Source organism: Canis lupus, chromosome 34 (assembly GCF_011100685.1).
Source record: "Canis lupus familiaris isolate Mischka breed German Shepherd chromosome 34, alternate assembly UU_Cfam_GSD_1.0, whole genome shotgun sequence".
NCBI lineage: Eukaryota > Metazoa > Chordata > Mammalia > Carnivora > Canidae > Canis > Canis lupus.
This window is the reverse complement of record NC_049255.1, coordinates 8,008,721-8,034,216: the sequence shown is the minus strand read 5'-3', so window position 1 is coordinate 8,034,216 and position 25,496 is coordinate 8,008,721. Positions and strand designations below refer to the sequence as shown.

Below are 25,496 nucleotides of genomic sequence, written 5' to 3'. Positions count from 1 at the left end.
ACAGCCATTTCTGCTGAAAAAAAATAAAAAAATAAAAAAATAAAAAAAAATTAAAAATAAAATAAAGGGCTTTAGGGGAAATTGATTTTGATCAACCCAAGTACAGTGTTTCTTTTCAGCGCTGTATGAAAACATCAAGAAATAGCAATTAGAACTGTTTTTCTTTTGTGCATGTGTATGTGTTGCTGTTGCAGCATCCATCATTTTTATAGAAATGGGGAAAAATCTGTTTTGGTTTCTTATTTTTATTTTCTTCCCCATGTGAAGAAGTGCTTCGGAGATAGAATTTGTGTCTGATGGATTTGCGTTTCACAACTGAAGGCAATAGCTGCTTTTATTCTTAAACCTTGAACTGCAGTGACCATCACAGCCCTCAACTAGTTATACAACATAAAAGAAGAAATATTTGAAATACTGAATGTCTTTTTTTTCCCCCTTTCTGCCTCTAACTCTAGTTCACGGTTGAAACTGAATTTTAAAATAGGACTTTGTAGCCTGACTAAAAAAAAAATCATAAAAAGTTTCCATTCAGTTGACCACATATTGAATGAGCATCTACGGTGGCCAGAAAATGCCCTACTTACACACAGTCACATCAACACGGATGAGGCTGCCCTGTCTCCGGGCAAAGAGACACTTCATACATAACTAGAGCCTCTTGTCTTACTAAAAAGCATTTAATCAAAGATGTGGACATTCTGAAGCTTTCTTTGGTTGAGGGTCTTCACACACTCATATACACACACACACACTTCATCTTATAAGTAAAAAGGTAATTTAGTTCTGTTTGCCATTGAAGAGAGAAATAGAATAATCCTACTTACTGGGTTTTCAATTAGTAGTAGGGGACAGCAATTTCCAATGTAATGAGTTCTGTAGGCTAAAATTTAGTTCAGTTACATACGGTCTAAGACATGGAAGATTCCAGAAAGGAGGGATGTGTTGATGGCATGCAAAACACAGACTAGAAGAAAGAAAGCACGGGTTCAAAGGTGGCACAGGTGACAGCCTCAGCATGATAGCCTGTGGTGTGCCAGGTGTCAGTAGGCACTAGGGCACACAGAAGGGACTGCACCCTGTTTTCTGGCATTTTAGAATAAAGGTATAAAGTCTTGCAGTTATTACATATCCTTCAGGTCAGCCCTACAGCCCACCCCTCCCACAAATCCGTTTAGAAGCAAACAGCAACATTTGGAGTAGAGAAATTATGAGTGAAATGTACCCACAGCAAAGCTGAGTGTAAGGCATCTTTGTTTACACACACTGAGATGGAGCTTCTGGGAACCTGAGATTTGATAGAATCTGGACTCGTTCCAGGCTCATGAAGGGGTGGATCCAGCAAGATAAGCCTTCCCATCGCCTCTCTGCCAGAGGTTCCAAACCCCACTGAGACTTTTAGTAAGAGCCAGGGCCATGGATTGTGAAGATGAGCCCACAAGCCATCCAAAGCACCTGCCAGGTTGTTTTGGCAAGCTACTTGGAGGTTTTGAGTGTTCTTTATCAAAAATCGTCTTTGTTTTTTTCAGGATAAGTAAGTCTCCTTTTATGGCTTCCAAAGTGAAGATATATCCCTGCTATTTAGAAGACATATCCCTGCTACACACACACACAGACACCCACAAGCACATGTGTGAACATTCACAGGCACTCATGGGTGTATCTCAAGCATAAAGAATGAGAACATATCCAGGTAACCAAGAATAAGAAAGCAACTTATGTTAGGGAGTGACACGTCATTTTGCATAACATGACCCACTCTGCTTTGTTTTTTTTTTTTTTTTTTTTCTGTATCTGTATAGCTCTTCCAGAGCAAGTGCATTGAATGGGAAAGTTTTGCTTATCAAAACCAAAGTCCAGTGTACTTACTTGTGCTAATACGTGCATATGAAGGTGCCATAAATATGGATGCACCTAAAAGGTATTAAGCTAAATAAAATAAGTCAGACAGAGAAAGGCAAATACTGCATGATTTTACTTATAGGCGCAATCTAAAAACAAAAACAAAAACAAAAAAACAAGTGAACAAACAGAAACAGACTCATAAATACAGAGACTAACCTGGTGGTTGCCCGAGGAGAGGAAGTGAGGGGATGGGCAAAATGGGAGAAGGGGCTTTAGAGATACAAACTTCCAGTTATAAAGTAAATAAGTCATGGGGATGAAAAGTACAACAGAGGGAATATAGTCATTGACTCTGCTATAATGTTGCATGGAGACAGAGGGTGACTACTCCTGCAGGGGTGAGCACTGAGTAATGTGTAAAATTGTAACATCGCTCTGTGGTACATCTGAAACCAAGATAACATTGTACGTCAACTCTATTTCAACTATAAAAGTGGCATAACTCTAAGTGTCTTTATCTTTAGTTCTAAAATATCAATTCCTCTACATGTTCCCAGGAGTATCACTCCTCTCTAAATATTCCTGAAGGGAAGGAAGGAAGGTAGGTAGGAAGGAAGGAGGAAGGAAGGAAGGAAGGAAGGAAGGAAGGAAGGAAGGAAGGAAGGAAGGAAGGAAGGAAGGAAGGAAGGGACTCTCTTTAGTCCTCCTTCCCAGACAATGATCTCCACGAAGGATGGGAACGATTGACATCCCTGATGCCACATCAAAGCTGGTCCTTGCTTCTCCAGATGAGTCTGGGTGAGGATTTTTAGGGACAAGATCAGCAGGCATTTTGGGTGGAGATGAGAATTGTTACAGCTTTTGGGGATATATCCCTGAAAATGTTATAGACATATACCCTTGGCTCCAGCACCCCCATTTTAAAGAATCTATCCCATTATGAGAAAAGGACTAGGATATCAAATGATCTGTTCAAGAATATTTTTGAAACACTTTTAGAGTATCAAACAAACCTTGTAAAAAAAAAAAGTCTGAATGTCCAGCTAAGATTTGATAAATGAATCATCTTACCTTCACACTATGGAATATTATGTTGTTACTTGTTTTACCTGATGCCAAATTTTCCTTTATTTCTGAGAATATTAATTGTGCAATTTTGAAAAATGTTTCTGCTTTCTGCACTCTGTTTCTTCCTCATTTCTTCCTTTCTTCACATCCAGTAGGGGCTTTCTCAGGATGTCCTGTTTTCACCCTGCACCCCAAGAACAGGTGCAGAGGAGGGGTACCGGGGTAGAAGGGAGCTTCCAGGTGTGGGCTGGGCTGGGCAGCCGGGAGTCTCGTTTTGGAGCCACACTCAAAGGATGTCCTTTCCTCCCCTGCCCTCGATCCATGTTTAGGGGAGGGCCTATCACATTCAGCTCCCCAGTTCCCGGTCAGTGTGGGGTCTGTGGCACAGAGTGACTTGCTGTGCTGGCTTAGGGCTCGGGGCTCCCCTGCTCTGGGTTGCCAAGCTGCTTTCGTTCAGCCTTCTGCTGCTCAGCTTCCAGAATGATGCGCTCTCCCCTGTTTCCATACTGTTGTTCCTGATAGTTAATGCATTTTAGCTTCTTTACTTTTGTCTGGAGGGCGACGGGAGGGATGAAGGGGAACAAGCGTGCTCAGTCTGCCATCTGTAACTGCAGGCCCTTGTCCTGGTTGGCCGGGGCTGCCACGACAAAGTCCTACAGACTGGGGACTTAACGACAGCAACTTCTCCCAGTTCTGGAGGCTGGGAGTTCCGGATCAAGGTCCAGTGGGGTTGGTTTCTTCTGAGGCCTCTGTCCTTGGCTGACAGATGGCCGTGCCATCTTCTCCCTGTGCCCATGCATCACCTTTCTTCTGTGCCTGTGTGTCCCTGCTGTCCCTTCCTTTTCCTGTGAAGACACCAGTCCTAGGGGGTTAGTGCCCCACCTTTGCAACCTCATATTGTCACTACTCTAAATGGCCTTCTAGAAACACATCCAGATCCTCAGGAACTGGGGCTTAGTGCTTCAACATAGGAGTGGTTCCATGATGCGTAAAACTGTGTTTCAGCATTGTGTGTCTGTGTGTGTGTGTGAACGTGCACTAGATTGAAATGAACCCTGTATTCTTCACATGGGACTTGCAGCCAATGAAAGTTTAAAAGCCACTGTCCTAGACAATTGCTCTCTATTGCATTATAAGTCAGGTGCACCTGTGACTACCTCCTATGCTAGCATGCTTCCAGATGCCCCACACAGAAAAGAAATCAGTCCTCTGATGAAAGAAATAGTCTAGTTATGGCTTTCACTGATTCATTCCTTCTTACTTAAAAAAATTATATGTAAATATATTTATTTATTTATTTATTTTAATATTTATTTATATTTAATTTTAATATATATTTCTTTTAATTAGTTTTCTCATCAAAGGACAATTTGATAGTGAAAATATTTATTTTTATACTTATTTATATTTAATTTTAATATATATATTTCTTTTAATTAGTTTTCTCATCAAAGAACAATTTGATAATGAAAATGCAATTAGAATATTTTAGATTAAATGATAGGAGATATTTTTTAAGACGGGAGTAAAAATATGGTTTCGAGGTAAGATCTAAACACGTGGCAGTATTAGATAAGAGATGGGGACCTGCTATGTGATTTGTGGGGCCCCAGCGTATGGAGGTGCAGAGCTCTTGTTCATAATACTAAGAATTGGGCAGATGGCCACCGCAGAGCCTCAACCCAACACCGGACTGCTCGAGCAGGGCTGTACGTGACCATGCGGGTCCCACATCATCGAGCCAGCTGTATCTCCACCACCTGCAGATGCCCCGGGAGTTTCTAGACTTCTCCAGAGTGGATGGCATGGTTTTCCTCCAAGCTGCTCTGAGGATGGAACTGCATCTCCTTGCATCCTGCCCACCAGGACTTTCCCGGCTCGGAGTTGTCATGGTCCCCAGAGACAGGGGCACAGAGATGGCACAGCTGGGACCCAGCGCCACCCGCCCGCTGCCCCACCACGCCTGGGTGCCGTCTCCCACCCGCTCGAGGGCTGGCACTGCCACTCGTGCCCATCTGTGAGGTAAGCTTGGGAGTGAAGTGCCTCTAAAGTGCTTTCTTCTTTGGAGTAAAGAGGAAAACAAAACTTGCTCTGATTGTCTTTGAAAGATAGTTTCTTTTTATGTCGAAGTGGGATATTTTGCTGTTGCTGTTTTGACTTCTGAAAACTGCCGTTAGTATGGAAAGGACAGGCAGGGAAGGAGCCGGGAAGCACTCGGAGTTGTCATAATTAGGCACCTGCTGCTGGAATGCATTGTGGTTTCCTGTCACTGTCTTTGCATTAAGTGCAACTTAATGGATAAGGTTTATTCCAGCAACGGGAGCTTTATTCTTATTTCTGTTTCTTTCATTTTGCTCCAAATTGGACTCTTTCTCAAGGCTTCTGTTCTTACCACATCCCCTGGGGGTTCTGAGGCATTGGGTGCATACAGGAGGCAAACACATAAATAAATAAAATTAGTTTCCAGAGTGATTCAGGTTGTTGGGGGAGCAGGCGATACGTTTCTCACTGAGCCGGGGCTCCAAGGTTCCTGCTACAGGTGAAGACAGTGGGGCCATTTGACAGCAAACTCACTTTCTCAAGAGCACACGAGGCCACGGAGGCAGGGAGGGAAAGATAGGACAAATCTACTCACTTCACAAGCAAAAGGACATTTCATCTCAATTTCATTACTTGTCTGGTTCCATGTATATTCCATTTATATTGAAAATGAAGAACATGATCACTTGGATGATCATTTCTGTGCCAACTTTCCCCCCAGATTGTGCACCTAATATCTTCTCAGGCTTACTTATACCTGGAAGTCTAACAGAATAAAAACATTCAGGAGAGAAGATAATAAACACATAAACATATTTCCAAGAAACCAAAGGTGTGGAAGAAAAACCTGGCAAAGTCCTCCGTGTTGCTGAGCAAACATGTCGAATTTATCACGTTTCCTTCCAAGAGATGAAATAAGGATTCTTTCCCGGAGTTCGGCCTTTTGGGTTTTCACATGAAGATTTTCACCTGTTGGTTTTCATCCAAATATGCAATCGGGGACCAATTTAGGCACCCATTGGAAGTGATGGCATTTCTTTTTGAAATATTTGAACCAAATCTGAAGAACGTCCACCACATGATCCCGCGGTACATTGGATGCGACATTTCCCGGTAACTTGTGCACAGGGTTGGGTGTGGCCTGAGTGGGAAGAGGTTAAGGGGATGTGTTGTACTGAGTGCGAATGGGAATCCTGTGTTTCCGAAGACACTTGCTTGGGTTCAGAACCTTTGTAACAAATTTGCCGATTTTTGTTATGATGCTAGTGTAACTTCTTTAGTAAATTCTGTAGTTATTGTCACATCTTTCTTAAATTAAAAACTCATCCTCTGGTCAGTCCTGGTGGCTTAGTGGTTTAGCGCTGCCTTCAGCCCGGGGTGTGATCCTGGAGACCTGGGATCGAGTCCCACGTAGGGCTCCTTGCATGGAGCCTGCTTCTCCTCTGCTGTGTCTCTGCCTCTCTCTCTCTCTCTGTGTCTCTCATGAATAAATAAATAAATCTTAAGAAAAAAAAAACTCATCCTCTGATCAAAATGTGTGCAAGTCACCATCATAGACACCTGAGACAGGAGGGGAGGGAATATTGAAGCAGCTGCCAGAGGGCCAAGGGCCTTCCTGAGCCCCTCCCACTTGTCCCTCGTGTGGTGGTGACCCATCCTGGAGTGGCCCCTCCCCTGTCTTTCCCTTCGCTCTTCACTACACCTATTAGGACCACACATTTGTTTGCTGATAAACCTGTCTTTTCTCATGCCAGGAGCCTACTTAAAATGCTGTCAGCTTGTTCCTGGCATCTTATTACAGAAAGTCCAACTCCCCAGGCTTGTCTGGAGGGTCCCTCAAGTTCTCCTCCACTCATGCCACCCTTGCTGCTCGTTATTGTCCTGGTTAATCTGGGTGCCTCGGAAACATAATCACACAGCTCATAGTAAAAGGGCAGCCCAAGGGTCAGGGTGGGAGGGCAGGCGATGCACAGTGAGGCCAAGATTCGAGCGGAGCCACCGAGGGCCAAGAAGCCCCTAGGAGCAGCCGAGGCCGCGGTTACATTCTCCCCTGGAGCCAGCTCTGCCCACACCCTGACCTCAGCACCTGAAGACTCATATGGGACTTCTGGCTTCCATAACGGTGAGATAACTGGGAGATGTGAGCAGCTGTAGGAAACAAATGCATGACTCAAAGGGAGGAATTCTTAACTCAAAGATGAGCATCCTCGCTGATGGCACAGCTGCTCGGGAGCCGCTGCTGTCCTCTGGAGGCTCGCAGATAGTTCTGCTGCAGAGCTGGGTCCGCCCTCCACACCTCCAGGCTGCCTGTGTCTCATCTCTTAGAATATTTGCTCCTGCAAAACCATCTTATTCATCTTTCTGGTCACGCTCAAATTTGCTTGTCTCTTCCTTCAATAAGACTTCTGTACATTAACCAACATCTACTCCTGCTTCTAACCTAGCAGTTGGATAAAGCCTCTCTTTGCTCTACTTTCAATGACATAGTACTTGTATCTGCAACACGCAATATGAGTCCTGCACGTTGCAGTTCTCCACAGCAGCTTTGCCCTCCCCAGCCGGCCTACCAGCTCCTGTGAGGCAAGATCCTGGTGATAAAAAGAGCAATATCAGTAGCTTGGGAGGCAAGATTTCTCCCCATCCATGCACCCTCCCCTGCGGAGCATCACACTACTGCTCTGCACCAGGTTCCTTCAGTAGCACATCTTGCATGATCTTGCTGGTCAGACACTTTGTAGAAGGTTCCCTGACTTGGGTTTACCTGGTATCTTCTCATGGCTAGACTGAAGCTCTGCATTTTTGGCAAGAATAGCACAGAAGCAATGAGTCTCTTGACCCTTTTCACCTTCAAGGAGACTCAGGTGTGTGTGCAGTAGGGAAAGATGTTCTTCCCAAGAGAGGAAGCCTGTGCCTGTCCTATTCTACGGCACATGGGAAGGAAGAGAGGAACGTGATCTGGAATGTGGAGGTGGCTGCAGCCCCAAAGACCTTGTCCAATCACACGGCTCAGGGAATTCTTCATTGGGGGCAGGAATCTTATATCTTTTCAAGAGTGGTATCTAAAATATCCTTGTTTTTATAGAAATTGCTATATTCTAGTTTCTCTTAAGCCACCTGATCTTGTTTTTTCTGGAGTCCTTTCTGATTGAAGCCTCTTGGTTTTTTTTTTTTTTTTTTTTTTTCCCCCATCAGATCTCAAGCTTTTCTCAGCTTTACTTTCAACTCCTAATTCCCATTACCTTTCCCAGTGGTCAGGGAAACAAGAAAGACATTAGCTCCTTTATTTGATTAGAAGATGCAGCCTTGACCTGTTTTGGTCCTATAAGCATGCAGACTCCACACACAGAGCAATCAACGTTGTCATTGACATCATACTTGCTTTCTCCATCTCACTGGATTCACAGTTCATTGCAGAGCATGAGGCATTCATCTCTTCCTTGACACTCAATGTCCTTACCCAACTATAGTTAGGCATGAAAAATGCATCAAGGATCTTCTTTTTATTAAATTTCTTTTTATTGGAGTTCAATTTGCCAACATATAGCATAACACCCAGTGCTCATCCCATCAAGTGCCCCTCTCAGTGCCTGACACCCAGTCACCCCCATCCCCCGCCCACCTCCCTTTCTACCACCCCTAGTTCGTTTCCCAGAGTTAGGAGTCTTTCATGTCCTGTCTCCCTTTCTGATATTTCCCACTCATTTTCTCTCCTTTCCCCTTCATTCCCTTTCACTATTATTTATATTCCCCAAATGAATGAGAACATATAATGTTTGTCCTTCTCCGATTGACTTATTTCACTCAGCATAATACCCTCCAGTTACATCCACGTTGAAGCAAATGGTGGGTATTTGTCATTTCTAACGGCTAATATTCCATTGTATACATAGACCACATCTTCTTTATCCATTCATCTTTTGATGGACACCGAGGTTCCTTCCACAGTTTGGCTATTGTGGACATTGCTGCTATAAGCATCGGGGTTCAGGTGTCCCGGCGTTTCACTGCATCTGTATCTTTGGGGTAAATCCCCAGCAGTGCAATTGCTGGGTCATAGGGCAGGTCTGTTTTTAACTCTTTGAGGAACCTCCACACAGTTTTCCAGAGTGGCTGCACCAGTTCACATTCCCACCAACAGTGCAAGAGGGTTCCCCTTTCTCCGCATCCTCTCCAACATTTGTTGTTTCCTGCCTTGTTAATTTTCCCCATTCTCACTGGTGTAAGGTGGTATCTCATTGTGGTTTTGATTAGTATTTCCCTGATGGCAAGTGATGCAGAGCATTTTCTCATGTGCATGTTGGCCATGTCCATGTCTTCCTCTGTGAGATTTCTGTTCATGTCTTTTGCCCATTTCATGATTGGATTGTTTGTTTCTTTGGTGTTGAGTTTAATAAGTTCTTTACAGATCTTGGAAACTAGCCCTTTATCTGATAGGTCATTTGCAAATATCTTCTCCCATTCTGTAGGTTGTCTTTTAGTTTTGTTGACTGTTTCTTTTGCTGTGCAAAAGCTTCTTATCTTGATGAAGTCCCAATAATTCATTTTCGCTTTTGTTTCTCTTGCCTTCATGAATGTATCTTGCAAGAAGTTACTGTGGCCAAGTTCAAAAAGGGTGTTGCCTGTGTTCTCCTCTAGGATTTTGATGGAAGTTTGTCTCACATTTAGATCGTTCATCCATTTTGAGCTTATCTTTGTGTATGGTGAAAGAGAGTGGTCTAGTTTCATTCTTCTGCATGTGGATGCCCAATTTTCCCAGAATCATTTGTTGAAGAGACTGTCTTTTTACCAGTGGATAGTCTTTCCTGCTTTGTCAAATATTAGTTGACCATAAAGTTGAGGGTCCACTTCTGGGTTCTCTATTCTGTTCCATTGATCTATGTGTCTGTTTTTGTGCCAGTACCACACTGTCTTGATGACCACAGCTTTGTAGTACAACCTGAAATCTGGCATTGTGATGCCCTCAGCTATGGTTTTCTTTTTTAATATTCCCCTGGCTATTCAGGGTCTTTTCTGATTCCACACAAATCTTAAGATTATTTGTTCCAACTCTCTGAAGAAAATCTATGGTATTTGGATACGGATTGCATTAAATGTGTAGATTGCCCTGGGTAGCATTGACATTTTCACAATATTAATTCTTCCAATCCATGAGCATGGAATATTTTTCCATCTCTTTGTGTCTTCCTCAATTTCTTTCAGAAGTGTTCTGTAGTTTTTGGGTATAGATCCATCAAGGATCTTCTGAACCGAAACACCAATCAAAAGTTTTACCTTCATACTGTGAAGGACTTTTTCCATCATGCTGCTCATGATGAACTTTATGAATAAACAGTCACCAATTAGGAAAATGATGGTGTCGAGAAGAGAATGGGCAGCCTTATCAGTCACCAAAAGTCAAGTATCAGTGAAAGCCTTCTCTCTAGGGGAACCTGGGTGGCTCAGTGGTTAAGCAAATAAATGCCTTTGGCTCAGGTCATGGTCCCCGGGGTCCTGGGATTGAATCCCTCATTGGGCTCCCCGCAGGGAGCCTGCTTCTCCCTCTGCCTGTGTCTCTGTCTCTCTCTGTGTCTCTCATAAATAAATAATAAAATCTTAAAAAAAAACAAACAAAAATGCTGAAGTGGGTCCTATGAACATGTGTTGCAATAAACACACTCTATTGAAAACAATTCACCGGCTAAGACCTGTGTCACATTTCTGCCCTCCAGAATTTCAAAATGATAAAAATGTATTGTCTTAAGTCACTAGTTTTGTGGCTAAACAGCTCAGTGGCCCACCAGAAAGCACCATGTGTGTGAGAACCATACACAGTAAAGAGAAACAAAGGAAAGGACTTACTAATTTCATGTGCAATTTTACAATGTGAGATGGTTCTAAAAGTTCCAATTCATGGGCATTATCCTAGCTCTTTGCTAAACACAGAATAGACACTGCTGAAAATCAAGACTTCGGGTAAATGGTGCTGCCACAGCTAACTGACCATCCACTAAGAAACAGCATCCTCTTGGGCCAGGAATTAATAGCTTGTCTGCTTCCTTGTCTTCTTTTATTATTTCCCTATTTAACTGTTACTTTTTTTCAATAAACATGCTGTTTTAGAATCACAACATAACAATTGTTAGAGCCCTGTCTTGTATTTTGCAGCCGTAACTGGAAATCTGAAAACCATTTTTCTTTCTCTTTTTCAGTGACAGGTTTCTAAATTGGTAAATTGCTACAATTTTTCAGACCCAGCGGGACTTCCAGGCCTTCTTAAGTGTCTGCCATGAGCTTCTGATTTCCTGCGTAACCTTCCCACCAGCCTGCACATTTCTATTCCCTTTGCCTGTTGTCTAGCGCAGAGCAAGGTGACTTATTCCGCAGAGACCTGTATTTTTCTGGCCACAGAAAGCAATTATTCTCAGAGATAACCCAGGAAAGCTTTGGAAGGTTCCATAAGGAGGTACATCAGGATAGATTTTGATCCTGTAGGACCAGACTGCACAGTGTGTTGCTCATCCCCTGCCTGCACTCTTGGGATCTGTCCTTGTTTGGGGGTCCCTTCTTTCTGACATCCAACTCCCTCTTGCTGCTCCTAGTCTTCACCTTGTGTCTCTGGAGGAGGCCTGCCACCTTTCACCTTGAACCCCAACCGCACACTCTAAGTATGTATGGCATTTGAAAACAGTTGGCTTTCAATCCTAATAAATCCCCTTTGTCCTATATAAGGATGACCAGTGTACCCAAGACCACAACAGCCTTGGGAGACTATGGCATTGCTATGCCTACATTAACTTGGATTTCCCTAGCTTCTCTGCACTTGATAATGAAGAGTCTTGGTTTCACGCAGTGTCCTCTCCAAGTGTTTTGGAGCATCCCCTTGGTGCATCTCATGCTTCATGATCATGTTTGCTGTTGCGGACACTCATTTCTACCAGGTACTGGCTGTGGTCTATCCCCACTCAAACACTGCAGTCCTCGAACTAGTACAGGATTCAGAGCTAACTCGTGTTTGCCATACCTAAGAAGGGATCATCTATGTCAGAGCCACTTCAGCCTATGCCAGATTCCTCAGGAAATGAACCACACTTTATAAATAACAACTCTTAGCAGCATGCTAGTATTCTCAAAGGAGATTGGGAAATGAATTTGTCTAAATCCGAGGAGCACTGAAAGGAAGAAACAAGCTTAGAATTTTTAGCTTAAAGAAGTGAGGAGTGCCTCTGGACACAATCGTAAAATGGGCATAGAGATCTTGGGGCTGTTGACAGGCCGCATCATTCATGTTGATCCATTAGAGGTGTTGGAGTGCACCTGTCAGCCCGAGTCCTCACTCAGTGCAGCATGTATTCAGTGTAACTTGGGTTCTGGACTTTTGAAAACTGCTGTTATAAAGAAAAAAAAATTGTTTTGGAGACCAGATGACTGAGATTGACCCAAAGAAAGAATGAAGATATTTCATGCAATTATAAAACTATAAATTTCACAAAGTAAAAATTTGATGCTCTATGGCTTTAAATGTTTTAAAAACATTGAAAGAGCTTTGCAGTTATCTTTAAATATCAGTGGTTGAGGGAGGGTTTTTTTTTTTTTTTCGGCAAACGTGTGTGAAGGTGTAAATTCAGATCTTAAGTTCACTTTAAAAAATTAAATTGATAGAGTCCTAATAAAGCAGGAGGTAAGCAGTCACCCAGTTTCATAGTCTTCACTGAACACATCACCATTGTGACTGATGGAGTAATACGTTAAATATCTCTGATAGTTCCATTGAGGATTCTATCAAATACAGGGGAAAAAAACACATTTTAAACATAATCACGTGTGCAGAAAATAGGGATGACCCTGCACCATCAAGATGGCATATTGACAGCACACTATGCTTTTGAATTATGAGGTACATCTGCAGGACACCAGATGGTGCCCATCGCTATAAACCTATCCATCTTGTTTATTTCAGAGATTGAACAACATAAAGAAAAAGAATTTGTGTGTCATGAGAGCTACCTCTGGTTGCCAGGATTCCAAACCAAGACTTGTAAGGGCATGGGCCCATCAGACAGAAGTGGTCCATACTGGCCCGACAGCCTGCTTGCGCCCTGAGTTAGTTGTCTTGTCTACACTGCCCGGTGTGATTCATGTAATTCTTGTGAGCCCTCAGCTATGAGAGATCAGGTGCTAAGAAATCCACACCTGCATCTTCCAATGTTCCATTTTTTAAGACCTCAAGGATCGCTGATATCAATTATTGTTCAACGAGGATTGTATTTTTCTGAGATGGAAGCAGTGCCTGGTTTTGCTGACATAGCCACCCATCATTCCCGAGACAGACACTAAAATTACACTTGACACCAGAGGTTGAGTGCTACAATCTACCCGCCTAATTCTGTCATCACCCGTAACTTTATTTCCTGCTCCTTCCTTGGGAGTGTAGGTATGTCACATGCTATTCAGTCTTTGAGAAAGTTTCCCCCAATGAAAGGAGAGAGGAACTACCTATATTTAGATGAATTTACTTAGGAAAAAAAGGCAATTATTGTTTCAGAACATATTTGTAAGATGGCTGCTCAGAACAGCATTTCCTTAGATAGATTGTCATTTGTTGGTAAGTTTTCAGCTTGCAGAGCTCCCTGGACATTATGATGGGGTGCAATGAAGACTGAGGGGTGCCCTTGGACTGGATCCTGGATCCCTGACTTCAGGGATCCAGTTCCTGGGTTCCTGTTTGCTCCCACTTGGCCTCTGTAAGCCTGAAACCGTTTATCTATATTGGAGTTCCTTTTTCTCCAGAAACATTTTTATTTTCTTTAGAAAGTCAGAGTCCAATATAGCAGCTAAAAATCTCCTTCCAGGCCACCCCCTTTCTAGGTGATTCTCTGGAAGTCAAGGCAATTAATCTCCTCTGTGAACTTGAACCCTGACTTTTTCTGCTGTGGATCATCTCTTCACTGCTGAGGTGACATAACGCATCCTGTGGTGTTTGGTCAGACTTGGGCTCCTCACAGTCCGGTGTTTTCAGTTTATTATTTTTTTCCTCCTCAGACTTAGCCACGGCCACGCAGAGGCCATGTTCATTTTTCTGCACTTGTTTGGTGGGCCACAGTCAGCCTCAGAATGAACTGACTTCAGTCCTAGGACTCGCCAGGTGTGCTAGAGGAACATTCCCTATCTGGGAGAGTGGATTTCTCCTGAGGAACCAAATCCATGGGGGGTAGTTGAGAAAGCAGAAACCATGGGAGCTATTTCAAACAAAGGGGACACGAATGACTGTTCACACAGATGTTGAACATCTGAACAGGTAAAAAGGGGTAACCCAGGTATTAGTAAATCTCAGAAGCACCTAACATCTCTAGAGTTTGGGTTACCCATTTATTAGTAAGTGGAGGAAGCTGCTAACACCTCCATAGTTTGGAGAAAAAGAAGGGAAAAGTGGGATTATCAGCTTTGAAGGTCAGAAGAGGGACCCCCACAAAGCTAGTGCTCACACCTCAGAACTAAAGGACAGCTTTGCTTAGATCTGAGAATGAGTCACCCTGTAGTAGACCCTGAAACACCAGGAGTATGGGATGCAGCTGGTCCCGGAAGTTAGTGCCCCAGGGAGAGCCTTGAGCCATAGCTGCCCTATGCTGGGAGTGAGTGGGGAGCTTGAACCAGGAAGGATAGGTCTTTCCCCTCCTCTTGCCTTCCAGTCCCTGTCCAGTGTCTCTACCCATCGTGCATAAGAGGAAATAGGTGAGAAGGTATGAGAAGTGGTTTCCGAGTTGCAGTCTCAGGACTTCATGGTTTCAGAGCAGAGACACAATAGTAACTAATCTCTTGGGCTACTTGGCATCCATGTCCACCCTTCTGGCTATGTTTCCCATCCTAGCGTCTGCCATCTTCTGGTTTAGAAAATGCAGCTATGCCCCATAAAAATGAAGATGGTCTCACCTACGAAGAGGGAGACGCAACACCTCAAAAGTCACTAAACCTACATTGCGATCTTGTTGGTTTCTCTGCTAGTTCAGTCACAACCCATATGAGCATTCTGCAGACTTAGAATCATTTACTCTAGCAAATGAAGAGCCTTGGGACACAAAGATGGCCACAGTCCCAACTCTGATTCAGTGGAACCATTGTTGTGTGGCCTGGGGAAATCACTCCTCTCTTGGGAACTATGACAGTTTTATGTGTCAGGTTGACTGGGCCATGGGGCCCTCAGATTTTGAGCCAAGCATTATTCTGGGTGTGTCTGTGAGGGTGTTTCTGGGTGAGTTTAATATTTGAATTGGTAGACTGAGTAGTGCAACTTGCCCTCTCTAACTTAGATGGATCTCTTCCAATGAATTGAATGACCTGAATAGAACAAAAAAGACAGACAGTCCTGTGAGTAAGGGGGAAGTCTATGTACCTTAAACTGAGACATTGGTCTTTTTCCAGCTGACTCAAGGTCTCCAGTCTATCAGCTTTCAGACTGAAATTACAGCATCAGCTCCTCTGGGGCCCCAGCTTGTCAACTGCAGATCTTGGGACTTCTGAGTCCAGGATTATGTGTGCCAAATCCTTATAATAAATAAATTAAATGAATAAATAAATAAACAAATTAAAAAACTATTGATTTGTTTCTCTGAAGAATCCCAATATAAGAACCCAGGATTGGAATTAGGGGAGGAAAGTGAAGCATTTGCCTCAAGCACAAAATTTTAGGGGCACCAAATATGTATAAATAATATTTTAATGCAATGTCTTAAAAATCAAAATCAATGCAAAAAATCCAGGATGAACAAAATTAGCAAAATTCTTTTTTTTTTAAAGATTTTATTTATTTATTCATGATAGTCACACAGAGAGAGAGAGAGAGAGAGAGAGAGGCAGAGACACAGGCAGAGGGAGAAGCAGGCTCCATGCACCGGGAGCCTGACGTGGGATTCGATCCTGGGTCTCCAGGATTGCGCCCTGGGCCAAAGGCAGGCGCCAAACCGCTGCGCCACCCAGGGATCCCCAAAATTCTAAATAAAGGCAAGATCTGATGTTAGCAAAGGATTATTAGAGCCTGAAGCAAAAGAAAATGTGTGGGCCCTTATGTACATGATTTTATGTATTTTGTTTTGGAGGTTAGTTTTTTCTGTATTAAAATATTTTTAAAATTATCAAAAAATTGAAAGTAGCTGTATTGAAATGTCTAGCACAAAATTTAAATGTTTTATTTATTATCAAAAGCAGAATTCACTATAACATTACTTTTCAGGCTTTAATAGAAAAAACTCATCAGTGATATTCCCAATGTCATCTTTTTCACTTACCTCATTTCAACTGAGAGAATTGTCATGTTTAACACTTTTGCTTCACCAAATGACAGTCTTAAATAAAGCTGAATTAACTTCAGATTACTAATCCTTTCCTTATTTAAATTTCCGGTATTTTGTTCAACACAGATTTTTTTAATTTTTAATTTTTTAAAACTATTACATGAAAACATAATTTATCTTGATGACCGAGTTTTTGGTGCCCTTTAAATTTTACATTTGAGGCAAACCTGTCTTACTTGTTTCACTATGAACCTGGCCCTACCCCAATAGAGAGCCCAGGAGGAAAACATTGCACAAGCATGTTGCAGTGTGTAATAGTGAGATGGGATTGTCGGAGAGCAGCTCAGTTTTCACCCCTTCGGTTTCCAGATCTGTTCATACTGCCCATGAAGAAATAGCATATGTCCATTGGATTAAAAAATATATATATATTGCTTCCTCTAAGACAGCTCCCCAGATTTTTAGGTTATTATTTCTTAACTGGAACCACAATTAAAGATATAGATAGGTTCACTATTCTATCTGCTTATCTGCTTTTCAATGATAGGTTATATATTAAGACCAGAAAATTCCACGGACACAAGTCCATTACTGTGTGTCTTTTGCTGTGACTTTTGTTGTTCTATTAGGAGCAGTGATGGTGAGGTACCACAGCGGTGAATTGGGCATCCACAGATATTGGTGCTGGCAGTAGCATTTCAGGTCAGAAAGTCAAATCCATATCCAAAGTTCTTGTCTATTCTGGAAGGACAAATTATCATGCCTTCCATGATGGAAAGCATCTCATCCAACTAATTTGGCACAAGGCACTTGGATGTTCTCCTCAAGGAATGATAGTTGCTGTGTCAGGGCACAGTGCTGTCAGCAGGGTAGGAACTCAAGAGAAACAAGAGCCAGGGTAGCTTTGGTGAGAGGATTCTATGTTGTTGACCCCATATGTTGCTTCATAGCAAATTTCATGATATTTTGTTTCACACCAGTGTGGCTGGGGAAAGAGGACACCTGTCAGAGCAGGTCATCTTGTCTACCTGGTTTTGCCAGCCTCCTCTGCAAGGATGCCCTCTGATAGGCACTCACATTGTTTGCAAACATCCTCACAGCCTGTGCTTATTCTGCAAAATCCTTCCATATACCTACTCTGTAGGCTTTCAACCCTGTGCATTCCAAGTCTCTGACCATCAGCCAATCCATTGGCCAAAGTGTGTAAACCAGTGGAGAGTGCTTTCTCTGCTGCGTTTCAGTCTAGAAAAAAAATGGGCCATATTTATTTTGCTTAAAGTTCTGGGCATGGAGAGAATTTATCTTCAACTCTTGTCACTCATGGATATTCCTATGTGATGCCACAATGTTATAGCCATTGACCATGGATTGAGGCCACTATATCACAAAATATTTATGATAACAAAGAAGGAAAATAATAAAGTATGTTATTTATACAATTACATCGTGGTTCCATTATTTGATCCACTATTTGATTCCATTATTTGATCAAGCCCTGGTCTCTTACCTGCCTTTTCCACCAGATGATGGATTTTCTGCATTCACTCTCAATCTGACAGCTTGGCAACCAAGAGGATCCCATACCAAGTGGGGAAATATGTCTTAAAAGCAGAACGTTTTTGAATTTTTGTTTCAGAAACCTAAAATCTGCACTGTGACTCATCTGTTTGGATGGGATGTATCATAGTCTCCATGCAGCATCCCTACTGGTCATCGGTGCTTTAAGCAATTACTGGCTCATCAGACTCCTGTGGGAGAGCATTTAGCCATGAGGGGACAAAAATCATGTGTCACAGAGTAACTGAAGCTTTCCTCTTTTTTAGTCAAACACACTTGACACATTTTTAACTGTCCTGCATTGATTTCTCTACAATATTAATAATTTAAAATACCAGTTACCTAGTTATTTAGCATTTAATAAGCTCATTAGATTGTGCATTTGTTTGCAGTATGCAGTGATTCCATATAGACTCAGATGCAAATTATATTTTCCTCACATGCTGAAATGAACATACAACGTAACATAAATGAGTAATGAAATTATATGTTAAACATACATAATTAATGCACAAAAGGCTTGCAAAACAAAATTTATAAACAAAGCAATATTAAAGCAAGGGTTTCTTAATGAATAAAAAGTTTGCTTGAGTAAAGTTTGGGGTGAAAGGGGTAGGATGGAGTATCTAGTCACATGCTGCTTGAGGGGAGGCTAAATGGACAGGAACAGGCAACCCGTGTCTGAACCGGAAATGGTAGGCAGTCTCCCTTCCTCATATATGAGCCCCCAGAAGTGAATAGATAGGAGCACAGACAAAGCAATGCTTAAAAAAGGAAAATAAAGAAAAATGTGTGTGCATGAGTTGGCTAGGGAAGTGCTAACAAAGTACCACAAACTTATTGACTGAATCATCACAAGTTTATTGTCCCTCAGTTCTGGGGCCCCAAAGTCCCAAATCAAGGCAGAGCTGGTTCCTTCTGAGGCTATGAGCGAGACCCTGAGCCAGGCCCCTCTCCACTTTCCTGGAGGCTTGCCTGAAGGCTTTGATGTCCCTCGGTTGGGGCAGAGGGACTCCAATCTTTCCATGGTGTCTCCCTGTGTGGAGTGTGTGTGTCTGGGTCCCAATCTCCCCTTCTCACATCAGTCCTACTGGATCGGGGCCACCACAATGACCTCATCTCCACATGATCACCTGCAAAGGCTCTTTCCGGATAAGCCAAGCTCCCAGGTACTAGAGATGAGGACTTCAACATCTTTTGGAAAACACACTTCAACCCATGACAGTGAATTTCATACTCTTCGCTTGAGACGGTGCTGTGCCCGAGAGCATGGCATGCTTGGAACAGTGTCTTTAATGTGATGCTCTGCTCAAGTCTCAGTCAGAGCCCATCATCTCTCTGCCTTTAACATTTCATGTCGGCATCTGTCTTGAAGTATTTGGGACTCTCTGCTTCCCTTCTTTCCCTGTGCCACAGAAATTGGCATCATGTCGAGTGAGTTTCCCAATAAATGCCTTGCTCGGGATGCTAACAGTGCTTCTGTGTTTTCACTTCTCATTCCTCTCAATTCAGCCTCCCCAGCAGAACCTAAAAACATTTGCTTCGCTTCTGTCACTTTAACTTGCAAAGTGTCAACAAAATGGGACATGCACCTCGTGATTGCTTCATTGTTGTTTAATAGGCTTGCTATTCTAGAAAAGTTTCAGATTTCCAGAAGAATGTTGTGAGCACAGTTCAGAGAGTTCTTATGACTCCACACCCAATTTCCCCTCTTGCTCACATTGTGCATTAGTGCAGGACATTAGTCACGGTCAATAAACCACTACTGATACGGGATTATTAACCCAAATCTTCACCTTAGTCATGTATCTTGATGTCTGTTTTCTCTCCCAAGGTCCCCTCCAGGATGTCACATCACATTCAGTTGTCCAGTGCCTTCAAGGTCTTTCTGGCTATGACAGTTTCTCAGACTTTCCTTGTTTTTTTGTGACCTTGACAATTTTGGAGAGTATGGGTTAGGTAGTTTGTAGACTCCTCCAAAAGAGACTCATTAGATGCCCTTGTATGGTTGGCCTGTAGTCATGGCTTTTAGCAGGAAGACCACAAGGGTGAAAGGTGGTTCTTGTCACATCTTATCAAGGTTACATGCTACCCGCACAACTTATCAGTGGTGATGTTGCCCTTGACTACTTGGCTGAGGGAACGTTGGTCAGATTTCCTCACTGTGCATATAATTTTTCCTGTCTACACTGTACTCTATAGAAAGAAGTCATTCTAGATAGCCTGTCCTGAGGTGGGGACACCTAGGTCCACCTGTGAGGGAGGAGTATCTATATACATGAGTTAAAACTATTTTGCTCAGATTTATCTCTTTTCTTCCCCTTATATATTTATTCAATTCTTTCTTTATATCACTGTGGACTCATGAATATTGATTCCATAAACCAATACCAGGTACTTACTGTGTTACTCAAGCTGTTCTTGCATTGGGCCCTGGGAGTTCTTTCAGTTGGAACCTGTATTTGACAAGTTCCCATGAATGTGTGTGTGTGTGTGTGTGTATGTGTGTGTGAGAGAGGGAGAGACAGAGACAGACAGAGCGAGGACCTTACTGTAGGACAGTGTAAGATGCTCTAGCTTCATCTTGCATTTTTCTGCTCAGTCCTGGAATCAGCCATGTATCTTGGAGCCCTTGTTACTTTATTGGAGGGTAGTGTTGGAAACCATGGTCTGGGTGATTGGTGTGTCCTTGGCTCCCAGTATTTTTGTTTCTAGGCCCAGTCTGCCGACAGATCAAGGAAATATACGTATATGTGTGTGCCCTAATATGTACATGTGCATATCTATAAATATTTCTACACATAGCCATACCTCTATATTAAGCTAGGTTTGAGATTATGTTCATGTCTCCAGCTGCCATCCTTTAACACATGGATCATTCCACCCCTTGCTTGTCACAAGCCACCTACTCCAACAGAGAGAAACCAAACATATATCACATGCTTCAAGTGCTTCCATAAATCTTAACTCCCTACGTGTCAATGGAGAAGCAAAAGACCACTTGTGTATTTACATAAAAAGACTAACACTAGCAGGATATCTGGGGGCACTGCTGGGCTAGAGAAAAAATGAGGTCAGTGACCTATAGTCTGAGAGTAGCTGGGCTGTTCAGCAGCCCCTATCATGGTGCCTCGGTTGGCACCTGGGCTACAGAATCAAGGTGGCCTACAGCCTTCAGGGAGTTCCTATGAAACAGCTCCTTGTTATCACTTCTGGGAGTCAGAAATCTCTGAGAGTGTGGAGAGAGGAAAGTAACCTTTTTCGAAATATGGGAAATGGGTATATGGTAGGCTCTCTACTCAGTACATTGTGAATATATCCAGACCCTTGAAAGCTTGCTAGTCTACCTCAAAGCTGTGCTTCTAATGCCTTAAATGTGGCAAGAAGGTGTGCTTAGCTTCACATGTGAGTGTAAACATGACAGAGTAGTCTTATTTTCTAAATCTTCAGACTTTGAAATGTTTGGATTTCACCTATTCCCTCTAATTCTGCTTAAAACTAGATGGTTCTTTTCTGAGATCGAATCTTTCCTCTAGGACTTTATCAAGTAGAATAATAACAATGAACTTACCCTAACAGTTTCACCAACCAATGTCTGCCCAAAGCCACTAGTTCACTTCATCAGGTTATTACCTGCCTTCAAGTTATTGAAGATGATGGTCTGACAAAATGTTCCGTTACCACATAACATGCATAACCACCTTCCAGCGTCTTAATTTAGTAATCTCATCTCCTGCCTGCAGCTTTACAGCCAAGGCCATGTAGTTTTCTTGTTTTTTAGGGAAACACCGCAACTCCCCAACCTAATGTTCTCAGAACTCGATTCTTGGGCCGGCCAATGATAGAAATGAGGCTGGACCCAAAAGTCAAAGACACAGGCAAGGCTTTACTGGGGCCACAGCTCGAGCTGAGGGGAGACACAGCACCAAGAGAACAGTGAGGTTGGCCTCTCTGAGCAAAGGCGAAGCTCTGCTTACACAGAGGACGCTCCTGCTCAGATTCCCGGTTCTGGTCCAACTTGCTAATGAGGGAACGGGAAAAATGCACTTGGTCTTGATTGGTTGGAAGGACCTCATCCTAGTTGGTTGATTCTGGCAGGCAACTCAGGCCTCTCCTTGGTGCTTTTTGGAACCGAGGTCCCCTGTTTTAATTACTTACTTACTTAATTAATAATTTAAATTAAATTTGCCAACATACAGTGGTCCTCTTTTTTTATTTTTAAGATTTTTATTTATTTATTCATGAGACACACACACACACACACACACACACACACACACACAGAGGCAGAGACACAGGCAGAGGAAGAAGCAGGCTCCATGCAGGGAGCCCGACATGGGACTCGATCTGGGGTCTCCAGGATCAAGCCCTGGGCGGAAGGCCGCGTTAAACCGCTGAGCCCCCGGGCAGTCCAGTGATGCTCTGTTTTAAGCCCGATTTGCATATGGGGCCACATCCTGCTGCATCTGTTTCTGTTCTGCAAGAGAAGCAGTTGAACCATAGCAGCCGATAGAAAGTGGCCCTGGGAGGATCCCTGGGTGGCTCAGCAGTTTAGTGCCACCTTCAGCTCAGGGCATGATCCTGGAGTCCCAGGATCAAGTCCCGCGTCAGGCTCCTGCCACGGAGCCTGCTTCTCCCTCTGCCTGTGTCTCTGTCTCTTATGAATAAATAAATAAAATCTTAAAAATAAAAAAGTGGCCCTGGTACCCAGTGTTTTTTACTGGGGCCCGTTTCCATGGTTGCCGACTGCCTCTTGGGGTTCCAGTTTCTGTGTTAGTAAAGCTTTGCTGTGATGATTGTGCACGAACTTTCCCCGAGTCTCAGTAAAACACAGGTTTCTCATTCACGGCTCCGTGAGTTGCCGGGGCAGTTTTTCTCAGGCTGCAGATCAGATTCAGGTTGGCTCCAATTTCTACCATTTGGTTACAAGTATTAGCAATTTTCTGATGCCTGGTATATTTCAGGTCTTTAAGGACACCTTACCGTGGGTTTACAAAATAATTCCTGTTTCATGTGGCAGAAGGCAATATTACAGTTTCCTAATGGACTCTGAACTGAGATTGCACGTGACACTTGATATCTCAAGTGTGGGACTGGAATCAAAGCCAGCACGGGAAGTTCCTCTGGTTTGAAGGTGGTGACTTTCACTGAAGTCATGTCCTCAGCCTTCCAAGGGCTCTGGTGTGTCATTTCCCCGCAGGATCATGACATTACAAAGACATGACCTTGAGCTGTTGGCAGACGGAGAAGAAGCAGTGAGAACCGGTTTTTAGGTGAGTTGGCCATGGTCACGAAGCTTGCAGGCAGGACAGTGAGAACTTGCACCAGCCAAAGGCCTGACCCTGCATCTTTGCTCTCTCCACCCCCACCCTTCTTTCCCCTGGAGGGCAGCTCGTCACCAAGGTGGTAGTGGAAGGACAGGCAGGGGTCGGAGATGCATCACCTGACATTCACAACACAGAAGAGTGGCATTCCCTAAGCACCTGGGTCTGAATAGAGTCCCTTGTAGCCAAGAGAAGACGATAATGTGATTGTGCTGGGCTGTTGTCGTGCTCTCCACTCGGCAGTCTGCCTCTGCAATCCTGTGGTTGAAATATTTATGGATAAGGGGAGGTGTCATCTACCCACACCAGCTCATGTTGATGGGGTTATCAGAGAAACTCAAAGGAGCAAAGTATTTCCCACAAGTACTTCGCGTGATAGCCTTAGGTTTCCAAGTTAAATTATTTCAGCAAAGTTTATGCATGGATTCCAGGAATTATTTATAAGGTGTTTTCTATGGCAGGAAGTAGTGAACATCCTAATATAGGTCTGATCATAGTTTAATTCAAATTACTCACAAAAGATGAATCTAAGGGAAAAGTTGTTGCCAAAATACCTTACTTGCTTCATAGTCTGGGATCTGGGACATAAGCCAATCTATTGGGAATGTAATATTTGTAACCCTTGAAGCAGTTGAAGCCAAAATGTTGAACTCAGCATTTTTTGAGATCTAACTGGATTGACTTATTAAGATCTATATTGCTTGTTTAAAACTTTTATAAGGGTTCATCATATAAGTAGACCACATTTTAAATCCATTTATTTAGTTTATTGTTTATTTTAGTTAATTAATTAGTCAATTAATTAATGTTAGAAACTCTGCAAAATATTGTGGGTTTTGTGAACATACCTCATTCAATACTTTCTCATTATTTTTGACTAAAAGAATGACAATGAATGTTTTTCCCATATTTTGAAATACAGTGAGATTAGGAAGACTCTAAGGGGCCTGAACTTGAGAGACGACCTGCCTTTGGGACTGAGGGAGGCCACAAGCAGTGTCCACTGCTGGATATACTGGGGGAAGCCATATCCGGCCACATGAATGGGCCCCCTTGATGCAATGAATGCTTATTGAGTGAATGAATGAATGAATGAATGAATGAATGAATGAACAGCATGGAGTAACTATGGGAGATAGCCCAGGTGGATGTGCTGGGGCTCCAAGATCAGCAACTTTGCTTTTCTCACAGGTCAAGCCAGTTATATGTGAGCAGAGGAGAGGCTGGCTGTGAGCTAGAAGTCTCAGCACAGGACTTTTATCCTGGGGGAAATTTCACAAAAGAAAGCTTAGACCCAGTGACAGGTCCCTGACTCAATGTTCACACCAACAGGCAATTCCTGGGCACCAGCAGGGTGGTGTGGGGCAGGCTGTTCGCGGCTGTAAATCAGAGGATTCTCCAACCCACTTCTTGGGTTGAACATGCTACCATGGCTGGAAGAATGCACAGAAACATTTTACTCACCAGGTGACTGTTTTCTTACAAGAGGATGTGACTCAGGAAGAGACAGATGAAAGAGATGCACAGGGCAAGGTCTGGGGAAAGGACACAGAGCTTCCATGCCCTTGCCAGGGGCTGTTCTCCCTAAATCTGCAATGTTCACCAACCCAGAAGCTCCCAAACTCCTTCTTTGGGGTTTTTATACAGGCATGATTGACAAAATCCTTGGCCTTTGGTGACTGATTCAACCTCTAGCCCCTCACCCCTCCCAGAAGATCATGGGGGTTGGGTTAGAAGGTTCCAACCTTCCAATCACATGACTAGTTGTCCTGGTAACCAGCCCCCTCACCCTTAGGTGGGGGTCCAAAATTAATCTCTTTTTTTTTCCTTTTTAAAGATTTTATTTATTTATTCATGAGACACAGAGAGAGAGAGAGAGAGAGAGAGAGGCAGAGACACAGGCAGAGGGAGAAGCAGGCTCCATGCAGGGAGCCCCACGTGGGACTCGATCCAGAGTCTCCAGGATCACGATCTGGGCTAAAGGCGATGCTAAACCACTGAGCCACCCAGGCAGCCCAAAAGTCCTCTTTAACATAATAAAAGGCACCTTTATTGCTCTCCTCACTTAAGGGATTGAAGAAGTTTTATGAGCTCTGTGCCAGGTGATGAAGGTCAAATAAATATTTCTTACTGTAAATCTCAAGATCACACTCAGGGCTTGGGTTATAGAGATTAGGGTGCATGATGTCAGATGGACCTAGGGAAGAGAGCTTTTGCTTCAAGGGGCTCTTTTAGGAAGGGGCGGAATCTGTGGTGATTGGGAGACCATTCTAACCCTGAGATCTGCGAGTCTCAGAAGCCAGGCAGGAAGGAGTTGTCTTTACAGAGAGGAGAGGACAGGGCTACAGAGAACGAGGTGAGGGAGTGGGTGGCCTGTTGGACAACTGATCAAGGAAGGCCC

The 25,496-nt window shown here is 43.2% G+C and overlaps 1 long non-coding RNA gene across 1 annotated transcript; it reads right to left on the bottom strand.

The window, feature by feature from the left end:
* Nucleotides 1–12,094: 12,094 nt before the first annotated feature.
* LOC111093950 lies at nucleotides 12,095–24,754 on the bottom strand. Its single transcript, XR_005383507.1, has 3 exons — nucleotides 24,560–24,754; nucleotides 15,317–15,468; nucleotides 12,095–12,314 (listed from the first exon to the last, which is right to left on the bottom strand). It is a non-coding gene; the product is annotated as an uncharacterized LOC111093950 (long non-coding RNA).
* Between the last annotated feature and the right edge of the window lie 742 nt (nucleotides 24,755–25,496).